The 27,332-nt window shown below is 37.0% G+C and overlaps 1 protein-coding gene across 5 annotated transcripts in view; it reads left to right on the top strand.

Annotated features, from left to right (window-relative positions):
* The window catches only part of gabra6b (gamma-aminobutyric acid type A receptor subunit alpha6b), a 70,274-nt gene that overhangs the window by 30,429 nt on the left and 12,513 nt on the right, over nucleotides 1–27,332 (top strand). For 3 of the 5 annotated variants that reach the window (XM_039775633.1, XM_039775632.1, XM_039775629.1), the window contains one exon: nucleotides 25,673–25,742. The exons of 1 other annotated variant lie outside the window; for it this stretch is intronic. The gene's annotated coding sequence lies outside the window, so the exon portion shown is untranslated. Of the gene's footprint in view, nucleotides 1–11,250; nucleotides 11,356–25,672; nucleotides 25,743–27,332 lie in introns of those variants that run through there. One more of the 5 variants, XM_039775630.1, reaches the window with a different exon arrangement.

The raw sequence follows: 27,332 nt of genomic DNA, 5'->3' as shown, positions 1-27,332 counted from the left end.
TACTGATACAGGTAAAGTGTTTCGGTTAACATTCACATCAACCACCAGATTGGGGGAACAATATGACCTCAGTGATTTTGACTGTGGTAGGATTATTGATGCCAGACGGGCGGGCTGGCTTGAGTGTTTCTGTAATTGCTGCTCTCCTGAGATTTTCACACACAACAATCTCTAGAGGTTACTCAGAATGGTGTACAGCAATTCCTTGGACGGAAATACCATGTAGATGAGAGAGATCAGAGGAGAATGTGTAGACTGGTTCAAGCCAAAAGAAAGGCTACAGTAACTCAAATAACCACTGTGTGCAACTGTGGTGAGCAGAAAAGCATCATTGAATGCACAACAACAACAGAAGATCATTTTCTGTTTCACTTCTGTCAGTCAAGAACAGATACCTGACATTGTACTGGGCACAGACTCATAAAAACTGGACAACTGAAGACTGGAAAAAAGGATCCAGGTCTGATGAATCTTGATTTTTGTACAGGCACAGAGATGGTGCCAAGAGCATGAATCCAACCTGCTTTGTGTCAACAGTCCAGGTTGGTGATGGCATAATGGTGTGGGGAATGTTTCCTTAACACATTTACAATTAATCATCTGTTGAATGTCACAGCCTATTTGAGCATTATTTCCCAGGTGCATCCCTTCATCTGCAGATGGCTACTTTAAGCGTGATAATGCACCATGTCACAAAGCAAAAGTCATCTTGAAGTGGTTTCATGAACATTTCAATGAGTTCCTTTAGCTAAATCCAGCAGAACACCTTTGGGTTGTGGTAAAATGGGAGATTTACAGTATGAATGTACAACTGACAAATGTGCAGAAACAGCGAGGTACAATCATGTCAGCATGGACCAGAACCTCAAAGGAATGTTTCCAACATCTTGTGGAATGCATAGCATAAAGAAGAAAAGCCTGTTTTGAGAACATAAGGAGGCCTTATCCTGAATTAAAATAGTATTCCTAAGAATTTTCTCAGTGAGTTTATATAATAATAAGTATTGAAAGTGAGAGAAGAGCATAATAATAGCAAAAGCACTAGATTAACTTGTGACTGTAATTCAACCTAGTGTGACTGAATTTCAGTGTGTACATACGTTTGTCCAGTGTTCAGTTGGCTTTCCATCTAGAACTGGTTTCAACCTGGCTTCCAGTGCTCCCAGAATAGACCCTTGTTTATCATGACTCCATAGTGGATTTGTGGTTTGGAAAGTGGATGGGTGGGTACACCATGTGCTAAACATTTTACATTTGGTGTCTAAAACCCAAACTGAGGGACATAACAGCAACATAAGAGCATTCCAAGATAACAGCATTCAAACTCGTAGAACAATTAATATTCTGGATAACTAACAAAGTTATGAGAAAGGCGTAATTTATTATTAAAGTTCAAAGGATTTCTAACATTTATATACAAATATAATTTGTATTGTCAATTTCTGTCTTAGAACAAAGCTAAATTTAAAGAAATGCTCTTTCACAAATATATTTTTGTTTCATTAAGCAGAGCTTTTGAAATCTAATTCCATCATTCAAAAGGAAAAGAATTTACCAATAAATAAATACTTCACTAAATTGTTTGCTCCATTGTGGCTAAGAGATTTGAAAGAGACATTAATTGGTTTACTGCAGAAATCTGTAAAATGTGTTCACTGTGCAAAACAAGTTTGATAGATTTAATTCTGACACTTTAAATGAATAATTATGATTAGTTATAATTATTGGTTTAATGGCAAAATGAAAGTTTTTGACCACTACAACTAACTCAGCCCAGCAAAGGTCGGCACTTCCTATTGGCCAGTGTATCCATACTGTTAAAGGCTGAAATATCTAATGGTTCTCATGGTGCTATTCCCAACTACAGCACTCACTGTCTTATTTCATGCATTAGCTGTACTTTATATGAGGAAATATTTTCTAGTATTTGTCCCCCATTTTATTGTAAAACTGAAGAACTAGGGGGTTCCCCCCGCTCGCTTTACTCGCCACCCCAACCCTTAGCTCTCTGCCGCTCGTGTTGTGAAGAGGAGGGCTGAACACACCCAAATGAGACACAAACTCTCCTCCAAAACCCCTTCTTAAATGGTGATACAATGGGAAACAAATACAGTTTTTTTTACCTTCTCTTTGCTCAGTTAGCTGCTGGCTTGCTGCTGCTATGTTATGTGACCTTGATCTTGCGTGGCACTTCGAACATTTAAAAGCCTGTACAGCAGCTCTTCTACTTTTTGTCTATTTCCGGTGCCCGGGCATAGATAAATCTCTTGGCAAAAAGTCGCATCTTGCAGGACGTGAGTTCTTGATATTTTTTAGCTTATAATTTAAAAATGTAATAAGAATCTGAAAATCTACCAACATCACATTAAAGTTCGATAAATTCTGAGAAGAATGATACCAAACATATATATGTAGGTTTTAAAATAAGCCTGTTTTAAAGTGTGATAAAAAAGGTGACATAAAAATGTGACATGAAATCGTTGCACTTTTAGGCTTAGGATTTTATATATATAATGTAGATAACAAGTGGAATCAGACTTTTTTTATTCCTTTCACAATTTCATGTTTTTCTGTCATGTTACTCTGTAACTGCCCATAAATATGGCTTTCATCAGACCAATCCCAAATCTCATTTGTAGTTGCCTGACAACAATACTTACTTGTCTCACTGTGAGACTATCAAGTCTTTATTTGTAGTGTTTTTGACCATGTCTCCTGATCCTTTTGTTTTAAGGTAGAATTCAGGATTGAAAAGAGAAAACACCAGAAGAAAAGATAAATTCATAAAAATAAAAGATTGTACCCTGAAAAATTTAGAAAGTATAGTCAAGCTTACTACCAAACATTCATAATACAAAGGTTCATTTCGATCCACAATCGTGGATGAGGTAGAGACATTTGTGGTGATTTTTAAACCAATTGTAATTAATGATGTCACATGCCGCATTCTTCCAAGAATCTCAGAAGCAACAAATAAATAGCATCAATGATTTGGTGCTGAAAAATTATACAAAAATAATTTTAGCCATAATTAATACATCCAAATTTGGGAATCATCATGTATCCAAACCCAAAAAAGTGTGCAAAAGCATAACAAAACTAATGAAAGCCTCTTAAAAAAATTTAAAACTGAATATCTTCAGATCCACCCACTTACAATGCTGCAAGCTGCTGTAACCTTTACGGGCTCATCCAAGACCTCAATAATGAAAAGGGAGTCAGCTATGAGTGCAGAAATGAAAACTTACTGTGGATTGGGCTGGACTGGTCACATGTGACAGTTTTAGACAATTTATTTACACTTAAATGGTCTTTCTTTGCTCAGCACTCATAACCTGCATTTATTAAATACATTTTAGAAGCTATTTCTTTCAGATTTTCAGCTGTGATGGCTGTAAATTACAGATACCAAAACTGCACACAGTATCGCCATGTATTTTTACAAGGACATTATGCAACATAAGAATAACATATCTTAGCTTGTACTTCAGAAAAGGATCTTTAGTACACAGCATTATATTGTACCTTTTAAAAACTTCTGTACATTGTGTGCTTTTTATAAGCCCCACACCTAATCTTTTCCTGCATATAACTTTATGGATATTTTGCTAAATAGATCCCATTTCCTTTTAAGATAGCACCATCTGTAAATATAAACAGCTTTTTAAATACAGTATATTTTTATTCCAATCATAACATAAAATAACAACATTGCTTAATCCAGTTCAGGATTGTGAGAGACCAGAGGCTAGGAATAGCAGCACTGGGCAACCAACTCTGGGTGGGGAACAATTTCGTCTCTAGGGTCCACTCATTTGCACACACCTAACCTCATGTGCTTATCTTTGCATTGTGGGGTACCCTGAGAAAAATCCTAATCACGTAAATGAAGAATATTTGAGTGGCCCACAGACTGCAAAAAGGTATCAGAGCTGAGCTCAGGATGCATCGACAAATCAGCAGATATAACCACTCTGTCTTCCTGTTATCATTAAAAATAACACTCTAGATGCACCAACCCCCTCCAGCCAATCACTCAGGGTCCCCCTACTCAGAGCATTGATCCTCTAACCAGAAATCTCTGCTTATAACATTTAAGCAAATTTTGCACCCATCTACACACACATAGGCCCCTCAATCGTTTCATTTACATTTTAGTAAATTATTCTTTGTGAAGTGCTCTTTTATTGTTTATAAAGTAAAATTATATAATGGAATGTGTTATTAAGTAAAGAGTTTCTAAGCATGAAAGTCCCCAAAAACCCCAAAAATGCCCACTTGAGGGGGACATATCATCAAACCCCAGCTATTAAGAAAGAGAGCAATGAAGAGTCTTTTTAAATAAAATGATTTATTTTTTTTATGAAAAACTCAAACAAAAATACGCTCTGAGGAGCACAAAGGCACAGAAGGCAATGCCTTTGAAGTAGGCAACCAAGAGGCAAACAATGTCCAACTGTTTACTCCTAAAGGAAATTTGTCAGGAAAATAATATTTTTGTTGAGATATCAGAAATACAGAATGCCATACAATGGTTTAAAATTTCAAAAACTCCCATTGAAAAATATTGGTGAAATTTCAAACTTGTCTCTCTTAAATTATCTATTTGACTTCAATTACAGATTAGTTTACTTTTTCAAATTTTATTTAAGAGGTTAAGGTGGCTTCAACTTGTATATTTTGTATATTTTTAAATCTTTTACTCGTTCAGCATCCACTCTTGAAATAGTGAAATATTTGTAAAGTCATGCATGCTATAATGACTACAATTTGATATGCCACTTTTAAATGCGGCTCCTGCGACTGCACCGCAGCTTGCATGAATCTTAGTCACAGCAGCTCACTTCTCCTGCATCCTGAAGTCATACCAGGTAACTTGCATGAAAATTGAGGCTGTAAAAGAAAAAAATGCAAACAAATGAACTTATATGTACATGAATGGAATAAGAAACAAACTCTCTAGCTATTATGCATACAATAAATAAGCCTGCATTTATGATATCTTATGGCTGCATTATTCATACATTATAATGATTAAATATTTCTACAGCCTTATAACATATTAGTGAAGTGCCACAATTACCTGCTATCCATCACAGCTGGACAGAGCCTACAATTTTAGCCTTAAGAACTTGAGTACTTCTTTAAGAAGTTTATTTTAGAAATTTAAAGTATACTTAGTAACAGACCCTCAACAACTAACAGCTAACAATAGCACATCAATCAATGCGCTTTATTCATTACATTAAAGCTATTTCAGCTCTTCCATGCCTATTTGGGCTTCATTTTCAAGTACATTGTATTTTAAAATGCAATTACAAGACATGTATCCTACAAACAGATGTAATTATATTCTATTATTTCCATTATCCATCCATCCATCCATTTTCTAACCCGCTGAATCCGAATACAGGGTCACGGGGGTCTGCTGGAGCCAATCCCAGCCAACACAGGGCACAAGGCAGGAACCAATCCTGGGCAGGGTGCCAGCCCACCGCAGTCCATTATCCTTTACAAAAATATTTTTATATAAAAATATTGTGATAACTAATTTTTTAATGAAGTCACTAGATAATGTTAGACTGCTCCAACTCCAACAGTTAATTAGGTCTCTGAACCCACCTGAATGTTATGTGTACATTTTAACTTAATATGATTTGCAGTGACTTCAAAAAAGTTGCTTTTTGTGTATAATTATATATATATATATATATATATATATATATATATATATATATATATATAGTATTTACAGTATACACCATATATAAAATGATGGGTTATTTGAGGACTCTTGGGTAAATATTGTACAGTTCTGGTGATTTCCTCCCCAGACAATAATGTGACCTTGTATATCCAAAAAGTCATTTCTGCTTGTCTGCTGGCTATCTCTAAGCTTTTCTACAAGTTCACCCCTACCTTTCACCTAACACTTGGTACTCCCACGTGCCAGCTGAGCTTTGGGTCAGCTGGCTACCAGGCTGGTGCAGATGAATACCATTCACACACCTGGCTTTAGAGTCAGGATCATTAATTGATGTCTCATGGGCCAAATCCTCTCTGCATTCAAATATTCAGTAATCCTCCTCTAACACTTTTTTCAGTTATATTTACATTATGTAGAATCTGTAAGTATGAGGTATCTGTAAAATGATGCCTGTCCATATAGTCTGAAGGGGGAAATTGCTCAATTCAAAGTACCAAGGCATCCAAGGAGGAGGAGGAAAATTCATAATGTATTGAAATAGTTAATTTAAGATGTGTTGCTTTGATCATACAGAGCTTGAATTTCAGTGTACAATCGAAAGTATCAAGCCTATTTTAAAATAAAATTCTACTTGGGTTTACAAGGCCTTGAAAAGGCTTTCATTATTACTGCATTTATTCTATTTTGAATTATTTCAGAGTTAAAAAAAATGCTGTACATGATTTGTAATTGTTTTGAGAGCACAGCAGAACTGTAAAAAGTACTGATTCTTGAGTAAACATTGAAGTGCTTTGTTAAATTTTTACCTTCACTTAAGAAGTATTTCAGTTACAAAATACTTCAGCAAAAAAAAAAAAAAAAATGTATTCAAGTACCACAAGTAAAAGTGCATTTAAAATAATGAGAAAGTGCAAGGCTTTGTCTAGAGAACATATTTATTTTATTTTTAAGCAACACTCACACAGTATTTTTGCTACCTAAATGCACTACAGCATAATGAATCATGCAAACGCAATCCTGCTTTTAAACATTACATAACTGCATTCAGTGTCAAGGTAATGACATGAAGTGTGGTACGAGTAAGTGTGTATATGACTTACACTGTGCCTCCCCTATTGGGATACCCGGGGGCAGTAGATCAGCCCCCACCCCACTCCAGGGAGAAGAAGATAAAAATAAAATACAAAGAAGACAATAAGAATAAAAATAAAGTGAACAACTCACAACCAATCACTTTAATAGATACACAATATAAAAAACTTAAAATCAACACAGATTGGGTTTATACTTCACTAAAGTAAAGATGTATTTTAGAAGGACGATTATTACATTAAATAGTAATACAACAATTTCAGAATTGTTCATTCATTAACAAGACTTCTCTTGTGAAAGCTGTGGTTTCCTTTGCTCGGTTTTGTACAAAATATTTTCTTTAAATTATCTGCTTGTGTACTCATGTAATCTATAGAACTCACCCCAATTAATCTCAATGCATATTATTAATTATCCAATGTAAATAGATGTATACCAGATGGTTGTCTCATAATATTAATTCATATTTTTAATGCACTCCTATAGACAATTTAAATTCTACAGAATAACATTTTCCAACACATTAGCATTAAAACAACTTTCATTAATATTACACTACAATAATTCAACTTCAATACTACATAATAATATGGCAATTACTAATCGGTGAGTCAATGTTGTACTGAAGAAAGTTCTGGACATGGGTCAGCTGTTAAATTTTAATGCTTTCTCCTGAATCAAATAAAGAATTAAGGGGACAGCAAGACCTTGGAGTCACTCCCTTCTCCCCAAGTCCACAAGATCTCACTTAAACCCTGAGTTTGTCTAGTTCAGTTAGCCAGCAACTTTTACATCTGGCCTCATTATAGTGTTTCAGTAATTGGGCTTGTAAGAGTCTTTCGCAATATCTTTTGCAAAACAATATATGGATATTGTTCGCTTACTGTAATTTATGGCCTCAAAATATTTTGTGTGCCCTTAAAATCTTTTTTGCACAGATATAAAAAAGCACTGTTTTGGGGACTTTAGGGGCTATAGGATAGCTTAAGAAGAAGAAAAAAGCTTCATTGAACATTCTTCTTTAAATCTGATGGTAAATTCTTGTAAGAAGAAATTTCTTTGGGTGCTGTTTTCAAATAAAACCATAGAAAAAGTGCCCGTTCAGTTTCCATGTCTCACTAGTGAGCAGGAAGCATGGGAGCAACCCACCAAATGAGCAGCGAAAATCACACTATCCCTGTTTTATTTTTGAAAGATATGAGGTTTAATGATGATCAGGACTCAGAAGTTAGCCTGTAAGGAGAGCTATTGCAAAGAGTGGATAAATTTAAATATCTAGGATCAGTGGTAGCCTGAGAAGGAAAACTAAATGCAGAGATAACCTGTAAAGTGCAGTGTGGATGAAACCATTGGAAGAAGGTATCGGGAGTATTGTATGATTAAAGAATTAAAGTGAACATTAAAAGTAAGGTTTTTAAGGCAGTGATAAGAGCAGCAATGATGTATGTAGCTGAGGTATGAACAGTAAAGGGAGTGTAGGAGAAGAGGTCAGATGTGGCAGAAATGAGAATGCTGAGATGGATGTGTGGAATTATAAAAATAAGAAATGCGACAATCAGAGGTACAACAAAAGTAAGAGAGATATCTAAGAATTTACAGGAAAGTAGATTCAGGTGGTTTAGACATGTAATGGGAAGAAACAATGAATATGTGGGCAAAAGGGTGATGGTAATGGAAATACAGGGGAAGCGAAACTGAGGGAGACCAAAGTGGAGGTGGACGGATATGGTAAAAGAAGATCTGAAGGAAAAGAGTCGGACTGGAGTGGAGGTGCAGGGCCGAGCTATTTGGAGAAAGCTAATCAAGCACATCAACACCACATAGAAGTGAGAAAAGATGAAGAGGAAGAAGATATTGCATTCTATTGGCTGTGTCTGTCCAACACTAAACTATAACCTGCTGATAACACGCCTGATTGGTCTATTTTATGAACTTATAACAATTTGGTCGATGTAATGAGCAACAAGTACTTGCTGGAAGTAAAAAGAGTGCTATTAGACCAAACAATCTAGTGAAGCAAAAGCAAAAGTAGCTCTAAATGAAATTTAGTCAAATACAAACAGCTGGAAAATGTATTTAAAGTAACAAAACAGTTGTACTTACTTATTCTAAATCTCTGGAGTTTGTGACAAATCGTTTCTGAGTTGTAATCACTTTAAAACACTTGAGTGATTGAGTTACAAATGAATACGAATGGACATGAGCAGTCCATAAACCCTCAATGAAATTTCAGCTTTTTTTGATGTATAGGCTGAAGTAAATCATGTCAGGCTTTTTAATACAATCTTGTAAGCAAGAAAATGTTAAAACAAATGGATAATTTTTGGAATAATACTTAAAAATCAAAAACCTTCAATATCTCTGCTGCGTGAATGTTCATATACCGAGGTGTTTAACTGTGTGAGTTTTTTTTAAACTATTTACCTTCACATCAGTCTTCTTCTATGCTCACTAACTTCTGGTATTTTTACAAAACCCAAAGAAGAACTTCTGTCACCTCTGACATTGGGTCTTCTTTCAGAATTAAAAATGCCTGATATGTATGTGCTTTGAGAGCACAGCAAAATATGTTTGTGACAGATCGTTCGTGAGTTGTCATCGCTTTAACACACTTGAATGAGTGCACAACATCTGGTAAGGCTATGGCCCAGTGGCCCTAAAAGCAGAAGCACCAAAGTCTGTCACTTATGTGCACAAAGACGTTATGAGCAAGAATGCAGAGTAAGAAGTTTTAATAAAAAGAAAGCAAGCATTTCTTTTATTAATTAAACTGCTGCATAAACAGTAAAAGCTATTAGCCACTTAATGCTAATGCATAGTGCCTATTAACAATACAGAAGTGATAACAGAGCTGTATAGTTCTACAGTTCAGCCTGGCAAATGCTTTCCCATTTTTTCTGGGACTGATAGACCATGTGTGCATTTTCTAAAAAAGTAAGACATGATAATTCAGTGACACTGTCAAAAAGGGAACATTTGCTTCAAATTGGAATTAATATGAGAATTAAAACCTGTAACACTAAATACATCTTGTAGCCACAACCTCCGGCTCAGTGTAACTTTTTTTTACATGTTTACTGCTTCATTGGAGCAGTTCAATTTAGTACAAGGTTGTTGGGAACTAAAACCTTTATTTGTTGTACTGTGTGCAAGGCAGAAATTAACATTAAGTGGGATTTAGAACCTCACAGGGTAAACTCACACACACACACAAGTATTGGTCAGATTTAGAGACCTTAGATAACCTAGCATGCATGTCTTTGGAGTGTTTGAGGAAACTAAAGTACCCAAAGGCTGGGAGAAACTTCACAAAAACATTATGTATCTCTATATCATTCAAATACAAAAAACAGGCACTGCAAATTGAAAAAGAAACATACTGTACAGTACATATGTATAGTGGATGAGAAATGTCTACGTACCCTCATTGAAGTTTCAGCTTTGGTTGACGTGTAGGCTGAAGTAAATCAGGTCAGACCTTTTAATACAAACTTGTAATCGAGCAAATGCAGTGAAAACCAAATGGATCATTTTTATGAAAAATACTTAAATATAAAAAACAACCAATGCATCCAGTGTATAAATGTTCATCCTCACCTTATAGTGAGGTGTTAAATAGAGTTCACTTTATAACTATTCACATTCAGTCTTTTTCTATGCCCACTAACTTCCAGAATTTTCACAAAACATGAATAATACTTTTCTCACCTATGACACTGAGCCTTCTTTTACATTAGCATAAGCATATTTTATGTTGGAGCCATGTTTGTAGTGTTAGCATTACAACATTCTTTTATCCTTCTCTAACAATTCAACATTTTGATGAATTACAAATAATGTAGTACAAGACACTCAGTTTGACTCCAGGACATGGTCACTGTATATGCAGTTTCCCCGTCTCTACCATGTCAGAGTAGACTTTGTCTGGGTACTGTGGATTTCATCCCACATGCCCCATGGCAGCTGTGTTAGGTTAATTGTTGGCACTAAAACTGGCCTGATGTGGGCATGAATGTGCCCTGCAATGGACTTGTGCCCAATCTAGTATTCATTCCTGCCTTATGCCCTGTGCTACCTCTGTGACCCAGATATGGACAAAGCAGGTGCAGGTAACTGATGGAGTGATGGAAAAATAATATAATACACTATCTATATAGCTATATGAATTTTATTCTGATGTATTTTTATATTTATAAAGTGCTAAAACTAAAAATAAGTATAGGTGAATTAAATTAAAGTCTGGGAAACACTTAAAACTCTTTTAGTATTATCAATATTTTCCAATGTAAATGTTTCATTGCTGGAAAAGTATGAGACAAGTTTGTCTGTAGGAACTCAGCTCAGAGAGCTGAATATTGTAATGCATGACTTCAGATATGCTAATTTGTTTTTGCATGTTTACATTTAAAAGTGCTATATAAAAAAATGTTTACATTTGTGATTTATTACAGCAAACTATTTTACTGAAGACAGGATTCTCCAAACTCTTACCACCCCCCTGCCTATCTCAGTAAAGATGTCTTGTTTGGCAATACATATATTTTCACCACATCTGTACAAGGAGTTAGAAAAAGACTTGTAAATGATAGTTTCCTCACTTCTTCTTATCAGATATGAAAATTTGCTGTCATTATGAATTATAAATTCTGAGTAATGTGTAAATATTCAAAGTAGACAATAAGACAGCATATTTATTTTGCAGTGTTATATGTTTTAAATGTTTAAGCTCCCTATTCAATTCAATTAGAACACCTTTATAGTATGCTGACCTTCTTTTACAGGTATTTACCAGCCTCCCACATTCAACGCATTGAAGGAGTTCTTAATATTTTTATAGATAGATTAGTTAAATATGTTTACTTTAGCACTAATGTAAACATGATACAGTTTAAGTAATAATGCTGGATTAAAAATGTCAGCTTTACAATTTTAAGCAAACCCCTTGCTGACAGTGCTGTGATCTACGCTGAGTCAATGGAGGCTCTGATTGGGGCTCGCGAGAGACTGAGCGAGCAGCCTGAGTGTCTGGGATTGCAAGTGTCCTGGATAAATCTCAAGATCCAGGCCTTTAATGACCTCTTGGGCATAACCATCGGCAGTATGTCTGTCTGCAGAGAGAAAGTCAACCTAATTGAGAGGCTTACTTACTTCAGCAGTGACATTCATGTCTCTGTGACTCTTCCTATGACGTCAGTAGATGGATTAGGAGAACATAAGGGGGTTATGAGGTTGCTGTAAAGGGGTGTGTGGCACTCCCTATATCTTTGCAAAAGGGTGAAGGTCCAAGTCTTTAGAGTCCTGGTGCTTCCCGTTTTGCTATATGGTTGCAGGACATGGACGCTATCCAGTAACCTGACACAAAGACTGGACTCCTTCAGTACTGTGTCTCTTTAGAAAATCTGTTCTCCTGGTTTGATTTTGTGTCAAATGAGTGGTTGCTCATGGAGTTCCAAATGAGGCTCATTACCTGCATTGTGAGGTAGCATCAATTACGGCACTATGGTGTGGCAGATGGCTGGAACCCATGCCCGGCTGGAACCCCCCTTTGACACTGGGACCAGGGGGGAGCAGCCATGGGATGTACACTACGTCCCCCGGAATGCGTCGTGGCAGCCCAATTGGATGATATTGGGGCCACAGCCGTGGGACTTTTCTTTGGTTGTTTTTTTTGGGACTGTGTAGGGCCTGTGGGACATGGGGAAGACGTGGCCCACGGCTGAAGAACAAATAAATCTTTTATTTTCATTTTCACGTGCCTCTGGTGCCTGTCTGTGCCGGGTTAGCGCCAACCAAGCGCTTCTGGCCCAATGGCCATTTGGCGCGATTACCTAAGGATTGGGTGTGGCAACACACTGTACCAGTGCCTGCTCCTCAACCTGACCTGATCTTTAAAAGTTGTATACATTTGACCAATTTTCGAGTACATACAATTTATATTTTATTAGTGTTCATTCGGCTGAAAATCATAAAACTGAATCTTAACTTATATTTGTAATATTATTAGCAATTTTGTACCTGGCTAATATTATAAATATACTTTGCCCTACAAAGTGTAAATTACTAACCCCCCAGTTTAGTACAATGCACTACCTCAAATAGTGAAACACCTCCAGCACCCATTCAGAAACTGGGCATCTCGTTCATAAAAAATATCGATTACTTTATAATATCACCTATGAAAATTAAATATATTGCAATATACTCACAAATATGAGGACATACTGTATCTTTCAATATAATGTAAACTATATACATGTATTTAAAATATATACTTTTAAGATTATATCTGAAATATAATTAAAAATGTAATTTTTAATATATTGTAACAAACATAACAAATGTAAAAAGTTGAAAACAGGCTTTAAAATGAATCCAATTTATTAAAAAATCCCTGTACCTCACTATAAGTGGTTCCAGTAGGTTGTTGTTTCAGGATACATTGGCTGAAATGTATTCAATACTAAACATGTTTAATGCTTCTTGACATTTCAAGAAAAACGTTAAAAAATGTTACGGTGATACAAATTTGTTAAATATGTGTCTCTTCTTGAGCAAGGCACTTAACCTGCAATTGCTCTGCCCTGGGTTTGACGTTAATCTGCATCCAGTCCTGCAAGTAGGCCCTCCAACCTGCAGGGAAAACTTGGGGGTTGGTGGCAGAATTGGCACTCCAGCCACTGCAAAAAACCTTACACTGGTTCCATTCCATTTGAACTTGTGTGGTGCTGAGGTGTTACCTGTTGCATGGCTACACTCAGGTCTCAATCTGGAATCCTGAGTTGTCATGTGTTGGGTGCGGCAATGCGCTGTATCAGTGCATGCTCCTAACCTCTCTCTCTCAATATGAGTTTCTGTAGATGAACACATCTTCTGTCAGGCTAACATTTTTAACTCTAAATGGGTCTGAAATATCAGAGGACCTGTTCACAAATTTTCTATCTGTGCAAAGTTTTTGATTCTTATTTATCATATCAAAGTAAAAAGCAACAAGCTGCAATCAAAGAGGAAAGCAAGAAAGTTAAAGAATTAAAATACTCTTCAGATAAAATGTATTGGAAATTGCCTAAATAACTAACTAAGTACTGTACTGAGGCAGAGCAGTGCATGTTACAACTGTATTACTTGTCTTCGGTTAATGCTGGGTTTACAATTTGTGCGGTGTCACTCTGATTTGCTATCTTATAGATATCTCTTTATGATATTTTCATTGTCATATACTTCAATATATAAAAATGACCCTACATGTTAAAACATATTGAAATATCTATATACTTTAAAATATACTGTATAGTATGGTTAGAATTTATAGGCTGTCAGTCAGTTATTCATATATTTAAAAATTTAAATGCTTCATAAAGTAAATAATTCCTAATATTTTCGTGTATATTGAGAAATAATTTTTTATATTTTGAAAAACATATAGCAATATACAAATATGGCAATAGCTTATATATTTTCCTATGCATATCAGTATACTGATATATACTGTAATATATAAATTCTTGAAACAGAATATTTTAATATATATTTATATTGGTAGCAATATATATTAAAAAAATATATTTTACATACATTTCATTTTTGTTTGGGCTGTTTTAGTGGCGCAAATTGGTTTTGACACTCCATTGCATTTTATCTTTGTGGTTACAAGACAGTTCTGGTGTAGGACCATAACCTAGGATGTCAACCAGATTCTGCACTGCCTACAAGTAAAATTAGATATTGTGTCTGTTTCTCAAAAATTTTGTGTGTCTGTGTCAACCAAAATATAACATCTAAAACTAAATGGAAAACAGGCAATTGCATATGCAGTAAATGAAGAGCACCCATAAGGAGGTGTATCCTTACATAAAGAGGACATGGAGTTTGTTTTAAAAAAAATTGGGTTTTTTTTCTAAGCATACAGAGAACAGATCAGCACAGGGAATATTCAAAGGATCAAAATAATCCATTAAAAAGAAACATCTACCCTAAACTTTCTTTTCCACATCATCTAAGTGGGGCTTACACACTTGCCTCCTTCTCATTGCCTGTCTCTTTTCCTGTCTTGGCCATTTCTTCTATTCTTCTATCAGAGAGTCCTTGCCTTACCACAGACATCTGTAGATCCTCTTCATTCAGTAATACCTGGCTAAAGGTCATCTTATTCCTCTACTCCTGCAGTTCTGCAACACTTCTTGTTGTAAGAAGCTGTCTATATTTGTTGTTCTGATTCACATTTTGAAAGAAAGGGTACGTCATAAGGACACCAGACTATGTCTTTCTACTGAACTGAATCCTTTAGCCTGCCCACTCATCACACTTAGACACTCATTTGTTGAATGGACAACATTGCCTCAGATTTCCTGGCTTAAGATCAAATGGTGGCCTGGAGATCTTGAGGTCTCTTACAAGCTCAATGTATGGCCTTATTATCTCTGTTAAGAGTCACTTTCTTTTCTGGTACTTTTTCTGCTTTCTTCTTCTTCCAGGAACATATAGTGTACTGTATCTGTGTGGTAAGAACATCTACTCTCCCATAGCAGATCCAATCTTCATACACTGCCTTGCAGTACCCTGTATTTCCCATGAAGCTTCCTCTGGGCTGGTTTCCTAACCAGCGAGTCCTTACTTGTGTTTCCCTTGGGAAGACTGGCTTCCTCAAGAACTCCAAAAACACACCTTGAGGTTCATAGGTGACTCTGTATAGGCCCAGTCTGAATGAGTGTGTCCTTTAATATGACTTCTAAGAAACATGGGACATCCCATTCAAAATTATATACTCATGCAAATCAGTTACTAAACAAATAAGCTTTGAAAGTCTGTAACCTTGAATCTTTAAAAGGCGAGACAGGTAATTAGATAGATAGAAAAAATTATATATAAATCAGTGTGTGTACAAAAACAGATTCACATTTTTGTCTTTATTATGTAGATTAAAATGTAGTTAAACAAGCATAGCCTACTGCTCATTATCATGTAAAAAGCAGCACAATAAAACAGAACATGCATTTTCATGTATTTTACACGCCACTTCACTTCCACTTTTCCCAGCTGTTTGCTCCCCCATGCTGTTTGACAAGGTTCAGTGATGGCTGATGACCTCTGTTCCACACTCTGAGGATACACCATCTCTCCTCTCTCACACAGCCAGACTCCAGCTCTACTACTGGTTTTCCTGATGTGCATTTTCTCGGTCATATGGAATTTGTGTGTGCCAGTTTTCTTATGCAACCCCAGCCAGCGAACAGGTCAACTGAGGAAGCTGTCTAGATTTTTGTGACAACAGCTCTCTGAGATTTAGTTCATTCTTGCATTGTTCATTTTCAAAGAGTGAGCTACGGTATGTTAAAATGTCACACAGCACATTTTTATGATGAACAGTGGCAGTATGTTTTCATAAGTCTGTTTAATGTGCCCTCATAGTTCAGCTCAGTATTCTTTGTTCACATAAGTGATGTTTCTGAAAACTGCATGGGTCCACTCAAGAATACAGAAAAGAAACAGAAACAGCTTTGTACGCAGTTCTTGACGATTTTAGAATTTTTATTAAAATCAGTTCTGATTATGATGTCACCATGCTTGCTGTCACTTTGAGAAGTGGCTGATAAAGACTTCCTACAACAACATTCTTATTGTCAACATTTTTCATCATTATTAGCTGAATGGTTGCACAGAATTGATAACTCAGCACACTTGGCTGATGTTAAGATATTTCTATTCTGTTTTAGATTAGAGTACTTTAATTACATCTTCTTTGTTCTGAAGATGCTTTTCATGCAGACACTTTAATGATTTTATTACAGTAAATCCATCTAATGTTTCAGTATTGCAATATTTCGGCAGGAGTGGTAGCACCCTGGGGCCTCACAACTCAGGAGACACTCATCTGATTCCCAGATTAATCACTATCTGTGTGCAGTTTATACATTTTTTATATATTTTTGTGTAATTTTTCTTGTGACGCTGATGTAAAAAATTTCTTAAATATTACAGAAGATTTGCATATTAGCTAGACTGGTCACTCTGAAACAGCCCAATGTGAATATTAGCATGAATGTGCCCTGTGATTAAGTGGTTTCTCACCAAAGGCGTCGTGTCCACTGTTGTGCGCATGTGGTTGCTTTTTACAATACAATACAATACAATACAGTTTATATTTGTATAGCCCAAAATCACACAGGAAGTGCCGCAATGGGCTTCAACAGGCCCTGCCTCTTGACAGTCCCCCAACCTTGACTCTCTAAGAAGACAAGGAAAAACTCCCAAAAAACCTTGGAGGGAAAAATGGAAGAAACCTTGGGAAAGACATTTCAAAGAGAGACCCCTTTCCAGGTCGGTTGGGTGTGCAGTGGGTGTCAAAACAAGGGGGTCAATACAATACACAGAACAGAACAAATCCTCGATACAGCATAAAACTAAAAATTTTAGAAGTACGGAGCAGAATTTGATATCACATAATAAGATTTGGATATTTTTAGACTCCTGGAGACCTCATCCATCAACCTGCCTCCCCCATTTGGCCATTTCACGGCTGAAACAGTGCTGGGCCATCCAAACCAATGAAAGGACCCATCTTTCCCATGATTCCTGCGATCCTCCATTAGGAATGACTTTACCATAGGCAGGCAAAACAACTTGGCAGGTGGGCCGTGGCACCAAGTGCCACATTTGAGTACCGAGAAGAGAAACAGAACAGGTAAGGGTTAGTATTCAATTATAACTGTCATGTTACTTATGGTTTAGTGGTAATGACTAACAACAGAGTTGCAGTATGTACAGTTAATCAGCAGCTCTAGTCAGGATATGCTAAACTGAAGTAGTGAGTCTTCAGCCAGGATTTAAAAACCGAAGGGGCATCTCTTATAGAAGCAGGCAGACCATTCCACAGTTTAGGAGCCCTGTAACTAAAAGCTCGACCTTCCATGGTTATTTTATAAATCCTTGGAATCATAAGCAGACCGGCATCTTGAGATCTTAATGTGCGCTTAGGTTTGTAAGTCGTGATAAGTTCAGACAACTAGCCAGACCGTGGCCATTTAATGCTTTATATGTTAAAAGGAGAATTTTGAAATCTGCCCTAAACTTAACCGGGAGCCAGTGTAAGGATTTAAGAACTGGAGTTATTTGTTTGGATTTTCTTGTTCTTGTAATAATTCTTGCAGCTGCATTTTGGATTAACTGAAGGCTGCATAGAGAACAGTTTGAATAGCCAGTGAACTGTTACAATTGTTGGTATTAGACCCTGAATGGGTTGTGTTGCTAAACAACTGAAAGCATCTGAACACTAAATCAGGAGGCCCTTTCTGTGTGGAGTTTGTGTATTTGCTTAATTTTACTCTGGTGACATCATAATTCTCCGGCAGTGTGAAGAAACGTCAGTACGGTGATTAGCAATCACTCCAGTATGGCTGTGTGTAGCAGGGTGGCTTGGTTGAACAGTCATTACTGCTATTGTCACGTAGCTATAGAACTTTAAATCCAAATTTGTGTACTGTATGTGCAAGGTTTGTGTGTTATATCCTTTTCTGGAGAAAGACTCAGTGGGTTTTTCATCATATACTCTTCTTTTACTTCCACACATCCCAAAGACATGCAAGAGACAGAACAAGAGTGTGCCCTGTAACAGGATGACACACAATCGAGGTTTGTGCCTAATGCTAGAGGGGGTTCAAGCCATATAGAGTATAATTAAAAAATAATTTATAGGAGGTTGATCTCGTCCGATGCGAGAGATGGATGTCTGAAGTGGAGCTCCGCTAGCAGCAGTGTTATTTTTCATATTATTTGCTTATTATCCTGAGATATCCTGTATTTATTCAACCCGAGAGGGACTGCTACAGTATATGTAAGCACATATAAACATGGCCAACAAGAAGGGGGGTCCGAAAGAATCGAAAACTAAAGCTACGCCCAAGCTAAGATCAGCAAGCCCTAGTTCAAGATACGGCCTTTCAGAGACAGACCTGGATCAGATGGGCGAAAGTACAGACTCCTCGGGACTACGGTCCGCTACATCGTTGCCGGCTGAGAGCAAAAAGGGGAGTGAAGGTGCGATCGTGAGTGCAGATCTGGATAGCTCGCCGATCGGAGAAGATCACCTGAAACTGGAAAGGGCTCTGAAGTCCGCGGCTTCAATTATGCGAGCCGGGAGCAGCGGGGAAACCGGTTACAGCAGAGTCTGCTGCTTCATCTACGGTACAAGAAAGCACAATTGAAATGTCTAAACTGGAGGTGATGCTCGCTGAGCTCATGCAAGATATAAAGAAAAGCGAGAAGGCTAATGAGAAAGCAAGGGCAAAGGCAAGCGAAAAAATGAGACAGGAGGTGAGACAGGAGTTGAAACAGGCAAATGAATGGCTGCAACAGGAATTCCAACAGGCAAATGAAAGGCTGCGTCAAGAGGTGCAACTTGAGCTTTGACAGGTGCTGGGTAAAATTGAAGAGCGCATTCAGGAAAACTCGGTTAAACTGAGCACGCTTACTGATCAATTGGAGGATCTCAAGGAGACATTCACGAATCGGATTGAAATGGCCAAAAATTTAGCTGCCAGTGCCAAGGAAAAAGCAGTAAATGTCAGCTCCGAATGCAAAAAACTCGGAGACAGACTGGCTGCTTTGGAAGATGGGAGTAGAAGGTATAATGTCAGAATTGAAGGTCTGCCTGAGAATCGAGAAAGTTCAAACCCTGTGAAATTCGCAGCTGAACTTTTTTCTAAAATAATTGGGGACGACTTTAAAGCAGAATCTGAGATAGCAGCGGCTTACCGCATATGCGGATCAAACACCGTAGACCCAGACCAAGATCTTTTATAGTTCGTTTTGAACGATTATCATTTAAGCTAGAGGTGATGGCACTCCTCAGAAACAAGGAAGATATTATATATGAAAATAACCACATTCGTATCTTCCTGACTTCTCTCCAGCAACAGCTACTAAACGCGCAGCCTTCTACAACATTAAACAGCGGTTACGGCAAGCCAGCGTCAAATACAGCCTCTTGTATCCGCAAAACTGAAAGTGGAATGGCAGGGTCAATTCTATGTCTTCGCTAGCAAGGAAGAAGCAGAAAAGGAATTAAGAAAGCTGATCCCGGGACTATTCTGATACATAATAGTGAGTCATGGCGGTTAATGATAAAGCAAGGATTAATAATCTACTGTCTGATCTATTCATTTTAAAATACAGGTTTTTATCAGCATATATTCTCATTATTACTTAGTATTACTAGGGCTATCTGTTTATGTTTTATTGTGCTTAATTATTCTTTTTCTCTTTTTTTTTTTTTTTTTTTTCTTTTCTTTTCTAATTATTTCATCTCTACCCTAAACGAGACTGTTCAATATCATACCCTTGGTTTATTGTTATTGCTATTACTGCATTAAGACTTGTTATGCTTATTCTGGACACATTTTAACACCATCCCGGGTTTATTATCTGGGTGTATCATCTTAATGCACTAAAATTGCTGAAGACTATATATATATTTTAAGTGCAAAACTCTTTTTTTTTTTTTTAAGACTATATTGGTAAGAGATATCTCTATCTTTTAACCCTAAAGCGCCACTGCATTGGGGCTTGTTTTGCTTTGGACGTGCTCTGTCTCTGGGTATGTCAGAGGACTGGGACTGTGTGAAGTGGGTTTTAGCCTCACTTGGGGAGGCAAAAAGGGAGGGTGGGGGTTAAGGGGAGAGAAGAGCCTGATCTATACCTAATCTATCCTCTCAATCTTTATAATTATAACTACCAACGTAATAATAAGCTGCATGGCAACAACTCTTGGGGAAATAGGAAATTAAGACCTAAGCTGTCTCACTTCCAGTTAAGACTATAAAATGACATCAAAAACTCAGAATCAGTGTCTCCATGATGGGACAGTTAACTTCGTAAGCTGGAATGTTAAAGGCCTGAATCACAAATTAAAGAGAAAGAAAGTACTCTCTCACCTAACAGGTCTAAATGCTAAAATAGTATTTTTACAGGAAACCCACTTACTAAGCAAGGATCAGTTCCGCTGCAAAAGACTGGACTGGCCAAATGTTCCATTCTAATTTTACAAAGAAAACTAGAGGTGTGGGAATTCTCATACATAGAACAGTACCATTTGTAGCATCAGATGTAGTATTGGATCCTGAAGGGAGATATGTAATGGTCATGGGAGACTTATCTAACTGTAAAATGATTTTGATAAATGTTTATGCACCTAATGTTGATGATAAGGAATTTATACAAAATTTATTTGCATCCATTCCCAATCTGAACACTCATAAAGTTATAATGGCTGGGGACTTTAATTGTGTTCTAAATCCACTTTTAGATAGGACTTCCTCCACAGGGGGAACGGCATCTAACACCGCAAAGATAATTACAAAGTTTATAACTGATCACAACTTATCAGACCCCTGGAGGTTTTTAAACCCAAATTCAATAACATATTCTTTCTACTCACCAGTACATCATTGCTACTCAAGGATTGATTACTTCTTTATAGACAATAACTTCTTGCCTAAGATTAGATAGATAGATAGATAGATAGATAGATAGATAGATAGATAGATAGATAGATAGATAGATAGATAGATAGATAGATAGATAGATACTTTATTAATCCCAAGGGGAAATCTTAAATCTTGCAAATATGATGCTATTGTTATTTCTGACCATGCACCTATGATCTTGGAGCTAAAATTACTAAGCCCCATACACTCACCCTGCTTCTATTAGCTGACGAGAATTGTACGGAATTTATATCCAAACAAATCAAATTCTTTCTAGAGACAAATACATCCCCCGAGATCTCTGCAGGAATACTCTGGGAAACTCTTAAGGCCTTCTTAAGAGGACAGATTATCTCATATCTTTCCCATATAAATAAATCCAAAGCCAAGAAAGTAGCAGAGATAAAAAAAGAAATTACTAAAATAGATGAAGAACATGCCAGACTACCAAGCGAGACTCTACATAGGAGGAGGCAGGCTCTGCATTCAGAATTAAACCTCTTGACAACTAAAGAAACTGAACAACTAATTTACAAATCCAGACATCATTACTATGAACATGGAGAGAAAGCTAATAAGCTTTTAGCTCAACAAATTCACAAGCAAGAAGTGCAACGCAATTTCAGTAATCACTAACATTAACAGAGATAAAATCGTCGAACACAAAAATATAATGCACACTTTCAGAGACTACTATAATTCCCTATATACTACAGAGTTTAAAGAAGACAATACACAATCTAATGCATTTTTGGATACATTACAGATACCACAAATAGACGCTGGAGGAACTTGATAAACCTCTGGTATTATCAGAATTACTAGATGCTATAAAGTCACTCCAAGATGGGAAAGCAGCAGGCCCTAATGCCTACCCTGCAGAATTTTACAAGAAATTCTCCGCTTAGCTAGCTCCCCTCCTATTAGCAACATTTACAGAAGCCAGAGATAACCAATTTCTTCCACAAACCTTTCACCAAGCACTAATCACTGTCTTTCCAAAACAAAATAAGGACTTATTACAATGTGCATCATACAGACCAATTTCACTTCTGAATAATGACATTAAAATACTCTCTACACTTATCTTCAAATCTTCGACGCCTGTTTAATGTAATATACTCACCAACTAAATCAGACACCTCAGAAATATTATTATCATTGGATGCAGAAAAAGCATTCGACATGATTGAATGGAAATACCTTTTTACTACATTTACTACATTGGAGAAGTTTGGGTTTGGCCCGAACATTTGTGCATGGATTAAATTACTGTATACTAACCAAGAAGCTTCAGTTTACATCAACAATATTTGCTCAGACTACTTTAAACTAGAACGTGGCACTAGACAAGGATGCCCTTTGTCACCGCTGCTGTTTGCGATTGCCATTGAACCACTGGCAATGCATTGTCGAAATACTGATCAGATAAAGGGGATTAGCAGGGAAGGACTGGAACAGAAAATCTCATTATATGCAGATGATATGGCACTGTATATTTCGGACCCAGAAAATTCTGTGCCTGCAGTCTTAGCAGCACTTACAGAATTTCTAAAGATCTCTGGTCTCAGAATTAATCTGAATAAAAGTGTACTCTTTCCAGTGAATTCTCAAGCATATAATATTAGATTAGATACCCTACCTTTTATCATTGCAGAGCAGTTTAAATACCTAGGGTAAACTTCACAAGTAAACATGAAGCTCTATATCAACAAAATTTTGCCGTCTGCATGGAAAAAATTAAACAAGACTTGCATAGATGGTCAACCCTTCATCTCACACTAGCTGGAAGAATTAACACTGTTAAGATGAATATTCTTCCTAAGCTCCTTTTTATTTCAAAACATCCCAATATACATTAATAAATCATTCTTTAAGCAATTAGATTCAACAATAACCTCATTTCTTTGGAATTCAAAACATCCACGCATCAAAAGAGCGACCCTACAAAGACAAAAGGCAGAAGGTGGCATGGCTCTACCTAACTTCCAGTTTTATTACTGGGCAGCAAATATACAGGCGATAAGAACCTGGACACAAATAGAAGAACATACACAGGCTTGGACCGCAATAGAAGTAAAATCCTGCAGTACTTCTTTGTATTCCTTGCTCTGTGCTCCAATAAACACACGCTATCGGCAATACACTAATAACCCAATTGTGCTCCACTCACTTAGAATCTGGAACCAATGTAGAAAGCATTTTAAGACGGAGAAGCTTCTATCTGTGGCACCTCTGCAAGAGAACCACCTCTTTCAACCTTCACAAACATATGCAGTTTTAATATCTGGAAAAATTTGGAATTAACTTGCTTAGAGATCTTTATATAGACAACGTCTTTGCATCCTATGAACAATTACATTCCAAATTTAACATTCCAGCTACACATTTCTTTCACTATCTTCAAATCAGGAACTTTGTTAAACAGAACCTTCCAGATTTTCCTCATCTTGCACCCTCATCCATGCTGGAAAAATATTGCTCAATCTCAAGGACTTAGACTCCATCTCTACAATATATAAAATCATTTTACAATCCCTCCTTTCAAAGATCCAAGAGGACACTGGGAAAAAGATCTCAATTAATATATCAGAAAAGGAGTGGAAAGTAGCAATGCAGAGAATTCACTCGAGCTCCATATGCGCAAAGCATACAATTATACAACTCAAAATTATATATCGAGCACATCTGTCTCGACTAAAACTCTCCAAAATGTTTCCAGGGCATGATCCAACCTGTGAACGTTGCAACCAAGTCCCAGCCTCACTGGGTCACATGTTCTGGGCCTGCACCAAATTAACATTATTCTGGACAAAAATTTTTAATTACCTTCAGATAGCCTTGGACTCACAATCCCTCCTAACCCATTAACAGCTGTGTTTGGGGTTCTTCCAGATGGGCTTAAAGTGGAGAAAGACAAACAAACTGTGATTGCATTCACTACACTTTTGGCACGCAGACTTATTCTGATAAACTGGAAGAACCCAAACTCTCCTCTTTAAGTCAGTGGGAAACCGATGTGTTATATTATTTGAAATTGGAAAAATCAAATACTCAGTTAGAGGATCCGTACAGACTTTTTTCAAAACATGGCAGGATCTAATCAGTAATATTTTAAAATAAGTTCATAAAGCGCAGAGAATTTATTAATTTAGGTATGTTTACAAGCCTTAAATTTAATGCTGTTCGGCTTGCTCTCTCTCCCAGGGGTGGGGATTGATCTGTTCTTAACTCAATTTTTCTTTTTGTAAAAACTTGATTGCTTTGTATGGATTGTAATAAAATTAATAATAATAAAAAAAAAATTATAAACAATTAAATAGGTAAGAAAATGGTGGGATAGATAAAAGGCATGTAGCTTTTAATGGTCTGCCATCCTGTTTAGGGTGGGCTCCCTTCTTGCACTTGATGCTCTTTGGACAGGCCTTCATCACCCATGGTCCCCCTGTGTTAGAATGTACACCAAGATATATGTTATGTCCTCAGTGCTAAAGTACCTATTACAATAAATGTAATCATATATGTTGCCTAAGAAACCCTTTGGAATCGTGCTGCTACATTATTACAAGAAATAAAATAAAGTCTATGCTGTGTAAAAAAAAAATGCAACAATTGTTTTTCACAAAGATGGTAAATATGTTGCTCTTGGATAATTTTGTCATCTGTGTTTTTAAAAATCATTCTAAAATCTTTGAGGTCAATTAAGGTAATTGTTTTTCATGTCATATATATGCTGATAATTTCAATCTGGCTTTCAGTTTCTGGCTTCTTCATGAATGAGGTAAATGCTTGTAGCTGCATACCTGGGCTCTATTACACATAAACAATTTTTCTTATGCTTAAAAATAAAACCAGTGAAGAAAGGAAATAAAAATGAAATAAAAACTAAATAAATCTCCTCATCACACCAGTGCAAACTAATAAGAAACGATTTGTGAACAGCAGATTATTTCCTTTGACTCTTGATGCAATTAGTGTGCTTTACAAGAGTTCTTGAATTTCTGACGACTGCAAAAGGAAGGCAAACTGAAGCGAGAAAAGTGACTTGCAAGGTCAGGTCTGCTTTGACTGTACTTGAGTTGGGAATCAATTTAAATAAACATTATTACTGATCACGGCACGAATCAAATCAAATTAAGCCGGGCTTTGGTCTGCATCTTTGCTGGGTTCAATACAAATTAGGCACTCTGAGCCCCTTGCTGTTTCATGCTAATTTAAAAACTAAACACTCCTTGACCAGGGCTCTCGTATTTCTCACTAATCTATTGTCTGACCAGCATCTTGACTTTTTGACGTCTATTATATTTTTAGTTAATATTCCCAAGATGATGACCCTCATTCACTGTCTTGCTCTCTCTCTTTCAAACTCTCTATCTCTCTCTCTCTCCTTTTTCAGAAATTGCCCTCCTTCAAGTACGACCTTCAAGGACAAAGACCACTAAGACAGACTAGGATGAATGAGATGGAGCTCTTCCCTTTACTGTCACTTTCTGGTTTCTTTTTCATTTTCTTTGACACAGGCAGCCACTGCCGTCCCGGCTTAAATTGCTTCCTCCTAAGCAGTCCCCCTTTAGCACTCTATGCAGTTTACTTAATGCAGATATTGTCCTTGTGCTGGGCTTCTTGTTCCAATGCATTTGCTTTGTTGTTCATACAATGTGAGATTTCAAAGACAGAGACGAATGTGAATTGATTTGCCTCTGGGGCTTGTTAAGGTTTTTGTCCAGTGAACGAATGCAGGAAATTCTTAAGCATCACCCTGTGGAGTCCATCTCTGGCATGAACAGTCTGGCTTCTAAATGCCAGGAAATTGTGACTGAAATCAAAATGCCGTCTGGCCATATTTCACCTCCAGGGGATCATGTCTAGGAAGTGTCACACTGTTGAGTGACCTACTGCTTTCAGGATGCAAATGAATAGTAGGAAAATGTTGCTTACTTATTTTTGTGGAAACAGGTTCACAGGCCTAGTTAACAACGGTCAATCTCAGTTATCTCTTTTTTTCCCTTCTAGTTTTAATTATTCCTTGTTTTCATTAGAAAAAATAAGTGCAATCAAAAGTACATTCTTCATCCCTGCTTCATTCCCACCCTTATTTTTTTTTTCTTCTCAGTCCCTTCCTCATGCATCTTGTCATGTTTTTGTGCAAGAACCTGTTAAGAATGATCCTATCCGTAGTTGGTTCATCTTCAGCAGAAAGTCCCATTTGAGCAACAAATCTACTATTGCTTCCATCAGTTCTTTCAAAAAGTTGACTAATGGGTGACATCTTTCTAACTTTCATGGCAACCCAAGAAATGTGATAGGAAATTTCTGTCCAGGGAATGTGAATATTTGTGTGGTGCATGCCTTTGAAGGTTTTATTTTCAAATTGAGCCATTGTATTTAACTGCACAAATGGGATACAAATTAAAAATGTGAATAGCCATCTTCATTTTACATATCAAGATGCTTAGGTGTTGCCATATCTGCTCATCTTTATTTAAGTACTCAACATTTCTCAGCCTGGTCAGTCCTAATGAAGGTAACCTACATCATTACACATTATGACATAATATTTAGATGTATTTTTACTAAGTCAATCTAAGATGCGTCCTTCTAAATGAAATCCCATAAACAGGTTCAGACTATGTTACCCATAAGTGTAAGAGTATTCAGAGACTCCAGTATATTCAGAATTGCGCTGCCAGAATCCTGATGAGGGTGCGAAAGCATGACCATATCACCCCAATCCTGAAAACCCTTCACTGGCTCCCTGTTCCACTCAGAATTGAGTTCAAGGTCGTTCTCCTCACCCATCAGTGCATCTATGGACATGCCCCCTTTACTTACAGGAACTCCTTATCCCTCATACCTCCTCACGCACTCTCCGTTCTGTACACACTAACACTGTCCAAGTCCCTAGAACCAAGCTTCGCAGTAAGGGTGATAGAGCTTTTTCATCTGTGGTGCCGAGACTGTGGAACGCCCTCCCTGATTACCTGAGAGCCCCACAGTCGACTGATGTTTTTAAACGGAATCTAAAAACTCATCTTTTTAGAAAGATTTTTTGTTAA

The sequence above is a fragment of the Polypterus senegalus genome, chromosome 13 (assembly GCF_016835505.1).
Source record: "Polypterus senegalus isolate Bchr_013 chromosome 13, ASM1683550v1, whole genome shotgun sequence".
NCBI classification, from domain to species: Eukaryota; Metazoa; Chordata; class Cladistia; order Polypteriformes; family Polypteridae; genus Polypterus; species Polypterus senegalus.
This window is presented reverse-complemented; position numbering and strand designations above follow the sequence as displayed.